Genomic DNA, 12,951 nt, shown 5'->3' on the forward strand with positions numbered 1-12,951 from the left:
CAATATAATATATATTTTATTAAAGCATTTACAGAGTCTTTAACAGTTGCCTCGAATCAGTCTTCTCCTCCCTTTTGACGTCATTATGACACGACAACGCTCCCTTCAAATGTTCCTCATTTCGAAGCATTGTGAGCCCTAGACACATGCACATGTCCTGCTGCAATCCGCCAATGAAATTCCTCTCATATGTAGTGAGGAGCAGCTCAGCTCCCAGTTACCTCGCGTCTCCCACGTCTGCCTCTTCCTCTCTAATGCAGAAAGAATTGCTACCATGGCTAACACCCTTTTAATTGACCTGATACATTTCTAGAATCAGTTTTTCATGTTTCTTTTTTTATTTAAATATTTTTATTATTTTATACAAATTTTACAACGGCTGAAAGTACAGAACAGGTGTGACAAGAGCAATCTCGCCACATTGCATTGGAGAAGCCTGGTTGCCCGCCTGCTGCCTTTGGACTATGGACCAGACTTTAAAAATCTTATTTTCCATGCAGAAAGGCTTATTCGTGCCTTCCTGCCAGGGTGTTCGGTAGATTTTATCTACCGAACAAACTACCGAAGGAGCGAGCACCTGGGAGCTGGAGTGTGCCGCCAATTTACCTCCCTGAAGCTCCGGTTAACCGCAGCTTAATTGACGAATGCATGGTGGTCTTTGTTTGTTTACCGAACATGTGGCGGCGGCCATTTTAGAAGTCCCGAGCGGCCAGCGGTGTTCAGCGCTTGAACTATGGAACTAAAGACGGACACTTATTTGCACGAACACCGCTGAGCCGTCCACTTCCTGGTTCTTATTCGTGCCAATTGAACCGAACACATGTTCATCCGGTACTTTTGTTATGTGAATGTGTTAACCCAGATAGCTATGCCATGGAGCCTATTCGTGTAATTAAAGACTTTGGCTTCATGGCAATTGAACTGTGTGAATAGGATCTGAGCGCTATTCGGTAGTTTTGTGCGCTCAGATCCCAGCTATCTGGGGATGTGTGACATGTCTGTGTTTTATGTATAAAATATGACTTTGTGTATTTTAAAGTGTTTTAATGTTTTTGTGCCCACCACGTGCCGCTTGGATGCTTTTCCTATTCGTCTGCTAGCAGCTATTCGTGAGGTTCCGTTTCGGGAGTTTGGAGTGCTACCTTATTCCCTTGTATGCAGTTCGGGAGTTTGGAGCTTTCCCTTGTATCCAGTTCGGGAGTTTGGTGTTCTGCAGTAGCTGTGCCTGTATCTCTGGAAGGGGAAGATCGACTAAACGGCGGTTTAACCCTTTTATGCCTGGGGGTCCGTTACAACAGGTTTTAGAGTTCATTCATGACAATAATACACTTATCGTCCCATCATTTTTCTTATCAATGATAATAATCTCATTTAAAATGTGAATCTCAGAAAAATATGAAATTAAAAAAAAAAGAGAGAAAATAAGAAAAACAGAAAATAAATAGCTAATAAAGATATTCAAAGCTGTGGTTACTATCTTAATAGATTAAGACTTCATTTAGTCTAATTCTTACTCTTTAGATAAATCGATAATCATAACTCTTAGATTATAAATCACAAATCAACGTTATAAATCACAAGGAAAAACAAAAAATACTTTGCTCGGTATCTAAATTCTGTCCTGCCAAACCAACATATTGGCAAATCGAATGCACTCTCCGGTAGCAGAGACCACAATAGGGCAGTGAGAAGAGTGTAATGTGGTTATTTAAATAGTCCAAGGAAGAACGTTATTGGTTGGCATCAATAGTGATGCCCAGAGATGCATATTAAATATTGATGAAAAGATGCAAATTGCTGTGATTCCAAAATATAACATGAGCCAAGGAAACAATAAGAGTTTGAAACAGAAACGACACCAGGTTAATGCAATATGTATGTGGCATGTGCAGGCAGTGTAGAAGCCGTGAGACCACCTCGCATTCATACATTCTCTCGTTAAGTGAATTGAAACCTGTCTGCAAATGAAACATTCACGGTTATTTAATCAGGGGAGATTTGAAGTGAATTCAACGTGAATTTTTAAATTTAAGGCCAGAGTAGCTGATCTCAGAGACTTGACCTAGCTTTGCTATTTTCGCCTTAAATTTGAAATTCACCTATATTTCAGCACAATTAACATGCTCACAGTGATATATATCACGTAACCACTAAATAAAAAATATAAAAATAAAATGACAAAATGAAATATGAATCGGGTGAAGTTTGAACCGATTTTGATAAGTAATAATGAGAAAACTGTTGGAAGTCTTTTACGTTCTATCTGGTCAGAGAGCCAGTTATGGCTCTTAAAATTCTCATCAAAGATTTCGTTGTTAGACGTTTGAACGTTCTCACGTGAAGAGTTTATGGGGCTCGTTCTTTCATGTGAAATTAGCGCAGGATAATAAGCTGCTGAAATAACATTACAATTCTTTTGAGCTTTTCTTTTACAGGCTGGAAATTCTAACATTTCGTTGTTCATGGATGACATTTATTTTGACATATTATGCTTGTATTGGTCTCTGCTTTGACTGTAAAAAAATCTTTCAAATTAATACAAAATTCTAAGTTTAATAAAAAATGAGTAAAACTGACACTGTTTTCTCTCTGTGCACTTCACTGGGGCTACAGCTAACCCTTTTCTATCATAATAAAATATAATTTTATTAAAAAATAATAATAATAAATTCAGCTGGAGTGAACCTATTGACTATTGAAGTGAAGCTGTTGACAATGCAGAGAACATTATAAATGATTTGTTTTTTGTGATTTTAGAAGTGGAAACAGATGGATAGATTAAAAGAATGATCCCATTAGTCTGTCTTCTCCCTGTGTGGCACGATGGTATTTACTATATATGCTGCTCTGTTATGTCACTATTTTAGGGTCATAATATCATAAAAATGGCAGGGCTGCATTTAGAACTAAAACTAAACTATAACTTGTAAGGGCTCTAAAAGTAGTGTTTTAGTCTTTAACGTCCTGATGTAATTGTTTTTCTTGTTCTATTCCTTCCATCTTTTTTTGTCCCTTTCTTTTCCTTCCTGCCTTACTCCTTCTTTTGTCCATTTCTTTTCCTTCCTGCCTTACTCTTTCACTTCCTGTTCTGTTCCTTCCATCTTTATTTGTCCCTTTCTTTTCCTTACTGACTTACTCCTTCACTTCCTGTTCTATTCCTTCCATCTTTATTTTCCCTGTCTTTTCCTTACTGGCTTACTCCTTCACTTCCTGTTCTATTCCTTCCATCTTTTGTTGTCCCTTTCTTTTCCTTCCTGCCTTACTCCTTCTTTTGTCCATTTCTTTTCCTTCCTGCCTTACCCTTTCACTTCCTGTTCTATTCCTTCCATCTTTATTTGTCCCTTTCCTTTCCTTACTGACTTACTCCTTCACTTCCTGTTCTATTCCTTCCATCTTTATTTGTCCATTTCTTTTCCTTCCTGCCTTACTGCTTCACTTCCTGTTCTATTCCTTCCATCTTTATTTTTCCCTGTCTTTTCCTTACTGGCTTACTCCTTCACTTCCTGTTCTATTCCTTCCATCTTTATTTTTCCCTTTCTTTTCCTTACTGACCTACTCCTTCACTTCCTGTTCTATTCCTTCCACCTTTATTTTTCCCTTTCTTTTCCTTACTGACTTACTCCTTCACTTTCTGTTCTATTCCTTCCATCTTTATTTGTCCATTTATTTTCCTTACTGACTTACTCCTTCACTTTCTGTTCTATTCCTCCCATCTTTATGTTTCCCTTTCTTTTCCTTACTGACTTACTCCTTCACTTCCTGTTCTATTCCTTCCATCTTTATTTGTCCCTTTCTTTTCCTTCCTGCCTTACTCCTTCTTTTGTCCATTTATTTTCCTTCCTGCCTTACCCTTTCAGTTCCTGTTCTATTCCTTCCATCTTTATTTGTCCCTTTCTTTTCCTTACTGACTTACTCCTTCACTTCCTGTTCTATTCCATCCATCTTTATTTGTCCATTTATTTTCCTTCCTGCCTTACTCCTTCACTTCCTGTTCTATTCCTTCCATCTTTATTTTTCCCTGTCTTTTCCTTACTGCCTTACTCCTTCACTTCCTGTTCTATTCCTTCCATCTTTATTTGTCCCTTTATTTTCCTTCCTGCCTTACTCCTTCACTTCCTGTTTTATTCCTTTCATCTTTATTTGTCCCTGTCTTTTCCTTACTGGCTTACTCCTTCACTTCCTGTTCTTTTCCTTTTTCCTTGTAATGGCCATCCCCTTCCAGTCGTATTAATGGATTACATCATTTGTAGCTCTATAACATTACTATGACATTACAGAAATGGGGACGATTTACCACAGCAGACAGATGCTACTTTGGGTGAAATAGTCATAAATGTTGAGAAACATTCAACTTGTTTTCATGATGATTACATCTTATTTTGCATTGTGTACCAAATTAGTGCAACATTTACAGAAGCTTAGCATCTGTTTTTTCCCTTAATACATTTCCACATACTATGAAACGATGGTACTCTCGGTAATATTTGCTTAAATGGAGAAGGAACACATGGATGTCCCAAACTATGACTATTGACATGCAAAACTGTGAAACATAACTAAGGAAGAAAACATGTAACGTACAAAATGTTTTACTAATTGGAATGTTGTACAGAGCCATGAATCCAAAGCAGTGAGTAAAATAACTGAATCTATGATGGACTAATTGTGTGGGAACATCACCCTCTGGGTACTACACGCAGTACCACTCTGTGTGTGTGTGAAGTTATAGCAACATTTCCAAATAGAATACATGTATGTGTATATGTGTAAATATATATACATTGTGCACAAATTCAAATTCGTAACTAACGCACGTGCTAACCAATCCAAGAGAGCTCACGTCATGTCCTAGAGTCCAATCCATGTACTGAATTAGGAAAATATCAACAAATTAGTTATTAGGACCTTGTAAATTCATTACTCAGAAATTATTTACATATATCTAAACTTTAATATAAATGCTGACATTAATAAATACTTGTTAAGTGATTTGAATCACTATGGTAACTGGTAGAGGTATAATTAACTAGCACCTAATAATTAATTCATATTTTTATTATTATTATGATATTTATATAGCGGCATCAAATTCTGCAGCGCTTTACAATGGGTGGACGAACAGACATGTAGTTGTAACCAGACAAGTTGGACACACAGGAACAGAGGGGTTGAGGGCCCTGCTCAATGAGCTTACATGCTAGAGGGAGTGGGGTAGAATGACACAAAAACGTAAGGATAGTATTAGACTAGTGACAGTTGCAGAAGAGGAATCAGTCGGGAGCTATTAACAGTTTAATTGATATGCTTTTATGAAGAAGTGGGTTTTTAACAATTTTTTTGAAGGAGTGGAGACTGGGTGAGCATCTAACGGAGGAGGGAAGCAAGTTCCACAGGAACGGTGCAGCCCTCGAGAAATCTTGAAGGCGAGCATCAGAGGTGGGAGTACGGACAGAAGATAGACGTCTTCAGCAGATCGTAAGGGCCTAGACGGGACATACTTGTGTATAAGGGAGGATAGATAGGTGGAAGCAGCATTATGTAGAGATTTGAAAGCAAGAACCAGAATTTTAAATTGAGCTCTATATTTTATCGGAAGCCAATGTAGGGACTGACAGAAGGGTGAGGCATGGGATGTTTGGGTGGACAGGAAGATGAGCCTCGCTGCCGCATTCATTATGGACTTTAACGGCACAAGTTGGGAGCACGTAAGACCACTGAGAAGCGGAGAAGCGGATTACAGTAGTCAAGGCGAGAAAGGACAGTGGAATGGACCAACACCTTAGTCGCATCTGGCGTTAGGTAGGGGCGGATGCGTGCAATGTTTTCAAAACGGAAATGACAGGATTTGGTGATAGATTGAACATGAGGCTTTAAGGAGAGGTCGGAGTCAAAGAGAACACCTAGGCAGCGAGCCTGCGTGGTGGAGCTGATGGTAGCATCGTTGAATTGAAGGGAGACAGACACAGGAGTAACAACACTTGAGGGAGGAAACACCAGAATTTCAGTTTTGGTTAAGTTTAGTTTAAGGAAGTGGGCAGCCATCCAGTTAGAAATAGCAGAGAGGCAGTCAGAGACACTAGTCAAGAGGGACAGGGAGAGATCAAGAGAGGACAGATACATTTGTGTGTCATCTGCATAGAAATGATATTGGAAGCCAAAGGAGCTAATAAGTTTACCAAGGGAGGCAGTGTAGATGGAGAACAGTAGGGGACCAAGGACTGAACCTTGGGGGACACCAACAGAGAGGAGTTGGGTAGAAGAAGCAGAGCCAGAGGAAGAAACACTGAAAGAGTGCTGGGAGAGGTATTTACATTTATAATTTAATTATGTGACTTGAACATTCTCCAAATAACCCTAAAACACCAATTCATTTAAAAAGAAAAAAAAAAGAAAATAAATAGAAATAAAGACTTTAATACCCCACTATATTTCATTCAAAGCTGAGCTGTTTTGCGTTTAATTTATATAAATACTTTGGGCTGTGTTGAGTACAGACAGTTTCGGAGTTTAAATTGATGTAGCATTACTGTACTTATATTGCTTAAATGCCCTCTCATGCATCAAAATTAAATACAGCGACATATCTGACGTGATACCAGAGCCTGATGCTATGAATCTGTCACCTCTTTATCCCTCTTGCTGATACAATGCTTGAAAGAAACAAGATTGGGGGGGAAAGGACAGATGTTCTCTCGTTAATAGTGACAACTTCCCATCTGTTACGAGCCGCATGTTTTTTACCCACTGATCTGTGTCTTGACCCATATTCTTAAACACCGAACAGATGGAGGGCTTCAAAGGGGACTGAGGTACACAGAGAAGCATGTAAATAAGGATTCGCACACAATTTTGTTCTTGTTCAGCATATGGCTATGGACCAAAATTCGAATATTTTTTTTTTTTTTTTTAATGCATACACGTTAAAGAATGCATTATTATAAGTACGTTTATAAAAGACAAGATAATAAATTATAAATCTGCTTCAGATCAATTTTATAAACTCATATCAGAAAATGAAATGTGTATCTATAGTTAGATGACACAGTGCAGCAGAATGCTTTGAGAGTTTTTAATAGTTATGCTTATAACAATGTATTCACTAATACATTTTAAAACGTATTATGTTCATGACATCATAATTAATAGAACATTAAATTTTTTTTTAGATTTTACCTGCAGTTTTTAGATTTTACTTTCCCAGATAAGGTTCTAATATAATTTGACAAATGACGCTAGAATGAGGCCAGAACACTCATTGAACCATAACTACTACAGCTGGCAATAGTGGTTCTTTGGCTCGGCATGTTCCTGTAAAGTGATACTCCAACCACCATCACCATTTCAGTGATTTGAAGTGGTCATGGTGGAAGTAATCTGTTTGTGACACATTTCTGCTTGAAACACATCACATACAGATACATCTGCACTTGTGTGCCAAGGGGTAGTTACACCCCCTGTCACTCATGACTACGGCAAACCCAGAACTCTGTTCCTGACTAATTCCAGTTCTGTGAATAAAATATGTCCATCTTTAGCAGACATTGGCAACTGATGTATTGAGCTTTTTCCTTGTAGGCCGAGCAGTGGTGCACCTGGAGCATTTGGCACTCAGGGCATATCCTATATTTGTGTGTCTTCCCCGATTCCCAACATCCAATCTTCCTCACCTCTTCCAACCTCTCTCCCCAACTTCCAATCTCCCCCTCCCCACTTTCAATCTCCCTCCCACCTTCCAATTGCCCTCCCAAACTTCCAGTCTCCCTCACTACCTTCCAATCTCGCTTCCCACTTTTCAGTCTCCCCCTGCCAACCTTCCAATAGAGGAATTCTAGTCAAACACCAACACTACCTAGAAACACACTGTTCCAATCAAACACCAACACGATTTGCAACCACACGGTTCTTATCAAACATCAGCACTACATACAAACACACTGTTCTAACTGAACACCAAATCTACACACAAACAGACTGTTCCAATCAAACACCAACACTATATTCAAACACAACAGAAAAAAGGAAGTGAGGAAAGTTCCCCGTAAAAAACGGAGCTCTTCTTCTCACGACCGCTACCCCCAATATACAATGTCAATGGAAAATAACAAAAAACTTTAATAAAACACAAAAATAATATCACACTAACACACTTAATATATCACCCAAAAAAAATGTGGGTTAAAACAATGAAACCATACGACTGCAACAATATATTTGCAAGACAGTGCAGCAGAAAGCCTTATGGGGTACATACAGCAACAGCCTTCACATAAATGCAATTTGTTACTAGTACAATAAAACAAAGTTGCAATAGTGAGAAGACAAAGTAGCTGGCCAGAACCTCCCATAAAGCTGCAGCCTATTTTAAATGTTTCATGCCACAAGGCAAGAAAAGAGAACAATGAATTCTCAAATTCCAAGCTTATCTTGGTTTCCCTACACCTTCCGATAATCCTGAGGTATATATGCTTATACGTTAATGATAAGAAAAATTCAGGGTCTATCTAAAGCAATCAAAGGATAATAAATCGAAAGGATAGTAAGATAAAAAATAGTAGAGGAAAATAAAGTATGAAAAGATGGCTAAGTCTAAACAGAGCTCAACAGAAGGCTACATCGCCATAAATGCTCCTAATACAGAGTCATAGTAGTCATTCTATTTTCTCACTAAGACTGCAAGGTTCTCCTGGAAGCTGTCAAGGCAGTCGGGAAAAGTTAAATCCAGATACAGGATCGTTCCAAAGAGCAGTAGATCAAGCTGCTCAGTCAATCAAGCTGCCCAACGCGCGTTTCGGCGGTCTCACCGCCTTTCTCAAGGGCCAATCGTGTATACTGAGCCTCCCCTTGTTTCCCTTAAATACCCAAAGTTCCTACCTGTTCCGGATGGGGCGGAGGTCCCTAAGTGGCCGCAAGCCGAGTGTACTTAATTGTGGCTTGTGGTGTGCGCATGTCCGTACTTGGGTGTTGGCGCATGCGCGAGAACTTTAATATATTTCTTTGTGGATAATCGTTCACGCATGCGCCCGGACTTTGTCTCTCGACTTTCGATTGTTCCAATGTGCAGATGCACCCAACCATGTCCGAGTGTCAGCGCATGCGCAAGGATTTCATTATGCGCATGCGCACGGACATAGTCGTCGAGTAGCATGTCCGAGTGTCAGCGCATATGCAACAAACTTCATTATGCGCGTGCGCACGGACATAGTCGTCGAGTAGATCGATCCCTTGAAGGGGACAGATCTGCTTCAAGTAAAAAAGCTGGTCAACCCTGTACGAGGGGTTGCTTTTGAGAGTAATACAGGGGCTTTACTTCTAGTGCCGTCTATTAGAAGTACACAGATAAGGGAGGGGGGGCTTTTACAGTTACTGATCCCTAATGGATTACGTGTCAAGAGACATGAATTAAAGTTAAAAAGTTCAAACAAAAGTTATACATTAAATTGATATGTACAGTATCAGAGTGGTATATATGCTGAAGGTAAGGCATGGTTCAAAGGGGGACCTGCTTAGTTGGACCCCATCCAAAAAGGTAATGAGACACAAAACTTATCAAATAAATGGGGCAAAGGAAAAGCCCTCATTAAGGCCACCAGGTTGAAGTGTTTTTAACCTATATATCCATTTGGATTCTCTCTGCCTCAGAATTCTGTCAAAATCCCCCCGTCTCTGATTCCTCTTAACCAGTTCAAGGCCACAGAATCTGAGGTTATTAGCGTCACCATGGTGGTGTTCCTTTAGATGTCTAGATACAGGCGTTTCTAGACGGTTCCTTGGGGACCTTACATGTTCCAAGATTCTTTCTTTGAAGGCTCTGAAGGTCTTGCCCACATACCTCTGTCCGCAGGAGCATGATAGAAGGTACACTAGTCCCTTAGTATTACAATTAAAGAAATCTTTAATCTTTATAGGGTCACCCCCTGTAGTGTCACTTATAGTTTTTGAGCCTTTGGAAATATATCTGCAGGCGACACACCTACCACAGCCGTAAGAGCCGCAGGGTGGGGTGCCCAGCCAGGTTGCTCTTGGTTGTACAGGGGTAGAAAAATGGCTTGGTACCAGCATATCGCGGATGTTGCGTCCCCGTCTGGCCGTGATGTCAATATGAGGGCCAAGGACGTGTTTAAGATGGGCATCATTTCGCAGTAGAGGCCAATTTTCCATTGACATTGTATATTGGGGGTAGCGGTCGTGAGAAGAAGAGCTCCGTTTTTTACGGGGAACTTTCCTCACTTCCTTTTTTCTGTTGATTTTCTACATATAGAGGGTTAAGCCCTATACTACCCCTGTAACCCTTCCTTAGTTATTTGGTCAGAGTTTACTCCCTGACTGATAACTCTCTTGCTTATAATTTTTCTGGTTTCAATACCTGGGTTACTTGAGTGGTTACATTTATTTGAAGAGGTAATTATGGCAGGTTTTTTATCCAACAAATTGGACAGTAGCATCTGGTGTAAGGATGCAGACAATGTCTTTTCGAATACAAAACTAGACCCTAACGCTATGACCCCGGATATCAATAAATCTTTCAAAAAACTCCAAAATCTATATAAAAGTCAGATTCGGACTTGTTGGGAGGTCTCCTCTCTCGAAAATTACATAAAGAGAGACATGATACCGAGGGGCCTTAGAGTGAGAAATATTCCCTCATCTCACTCTGAAAATACTGAGCTAATGAAGGAGTGGGAGTGTGCAGCTGGAACCTGCTCTAAAACTTTTATGAATATTATTTGTAAATTTGAGCAAGACAAGCTTAAGACAGTGAATGCTAGTCTCGATGAGGAGATCAGCACGATTAAACAGTTTCAAAGTGATCCTAATTTTGCATTCATGGAATCCAGGCTAAAACAAAACCTGGATAAATACCAGGATATAGTAAAATTCAGGAAACATGACAAATTTCTGAGAGATTTAAATGACTATGAAACTGGGAACATCTACAAATCTTTCAATCGAAGAATCAGACGCACCTCAGATAATACTTTGACATCAGACTACGACTCTTCAGATACTGACTCAGGTAGTCAAATTACTCCAGTTGAGTCCCAACCACAACTATCCACCTCCACAATGACTCCCAACCCAAGGGGGATCCTCAAGAAAGGGGTTAATTTTTTAGCCATGGGCAACCAGGAAGAATTCCCAAGTCAACGTACAAGGTACCAAACCAGGTACCCAAGGGGAGGGGGGAGAAGGAGAAGATATTAGATGCCACTCAAAAAACAGTAACTGAGTCACAGGTCATAAATCTGTCGTCCCGTATATTGAACCAAGACCAACTTAGGGTTCTAGGAAGGGGATTATCATTTGTACCGACCCCACCATTTGACAGATTTAGTTGGATCAAAGATCTCCACCTTTTTATTCGTAAACTGGCATTACATAAATTCCATTCAATTCAGAATGAGAAAAAGGCTAGAGATCTTGGATTCACGACCAAAGACTATCAGTGCCTGACTACCCTCCTCTCTCTCCTTGACGAGAATGATCCAACTATCACCCATAAATACACCAACCTAAAACCCCAGAGTAGATACACACCGAGCTTTGCTGGCTTCAGAAATATAGAACTTTTTCTTGAAGCAGCAAGGAACGAAATTGAAAAAATCAATTTTAGATCCCTTTCCATTCGATCAAATGACAACCTCCACAAAAACGAACAGCGGGCCTTGAAGTCACTGCAAGACGATAGTAATATCATTGTCAAACCAGCGGACAAGGGGGGGAATGTCGTGATTATGGATGTTAACAAATACGTAGAAATGGTTGAATGTGTGTTGGGTGACTCTGTGACATATAAAAGCATCAAATCTGACCCCACGAATGATTATCTCCAGAAATATAAAGAAATTCTGGATGACGGCCGCAGTAGAGGGTTGCTGTCGGGGGACGAATATGACTTTATCCTCAATCGTCACCCCAAGATAGCAACCTTCTACTGCCTGCCTAAGGTTCATAAAAACAAAGAGCAACCCCCTGGACGTCCAATCGTCTCAGGTGTGGATAATCTCACACAAAATGGAAGCTTGTACGTAGACAAGATTCTAAGACCCTTTGTGGAGGCCCTCCCCTCATACATTAGGGATACTAAACAAGCTCTAAATAGACTGTCAGGGCTCAGATTTCCACCAATAGCGAATCTTTGTAGCCTGGATGTAGAATCCCTTTATTCCTCCATCCCTCATGAGAGGGGGATTGAACATGTTGGATTCTATCTCAATCAGAGACCACGTGAAGATGACTCCCATACAACCTTTGTTCTACGTTTACTGGGTTTTATTCTGTCACACAACTATTTTTTGTTCAACTCCAAGTTCTACCACCAGGTGAGGGGTACCGCCATGGGCACAGCGTGTGCTCCATCATACGCGAACCTCCACCTGGGGTGGTGGGAACATTGGATAAATACATCTGGGAAGTTGGCAGAATTTTTACCCAAGATTCTATGGTGGGGTCGTTATATTGACGATGTTCTAATCGTCTGGCAAGGTACCCCCCAGGAATTTTCAGATCTGGTTGCTCTTCTTAACCAGAATGAAGAGAACCTGCGATTTACATCCGAATTTGGGGGTCGCTCCATTAATTTTCTAGATGTGACCATCACCCTGGACGAGGGAGGCACATTTCAATCCACACTGTATAAAAAACCAACGGCTACAAACTCGCTTCTCCATTGGAGTAGTCATCACCCTAGACCACTTAAAGAAGGCATTCCCACTGGTCAATACCTCCGTCTCCGCAGGAATTGCAGCGATACTTTGGACTTCAAACTTAAAGCACAACAACTCAGAGCCCATTTTAAAGCAAAGGGCTACCCGAACCGCTGCCTGAAGAGGGCATACAAAAGGGCACTAGGGACCCAGAGAAGTACACTTCTTTGTGACCAACCCGACAAAGATACAACGACGGAAACCGGAAAAATACGTATGATCGCAACATACGACGCAGGCTGGTCCG

The sequence above is a fragment of the Pelobates fuscus genome, chromosome 6 (genome assembly GCF_036172605.1).
Source record: "Pelobates fuscus isolate aPelFus1 chromosome 6, aPelFus1.pri, whole genome shotgun sequence".
NCBI lineage: Eukaryota > Metazoa > Chordata > Amphibia > Anura > Pelobatidae > Pelobates > Pelobates fuscus.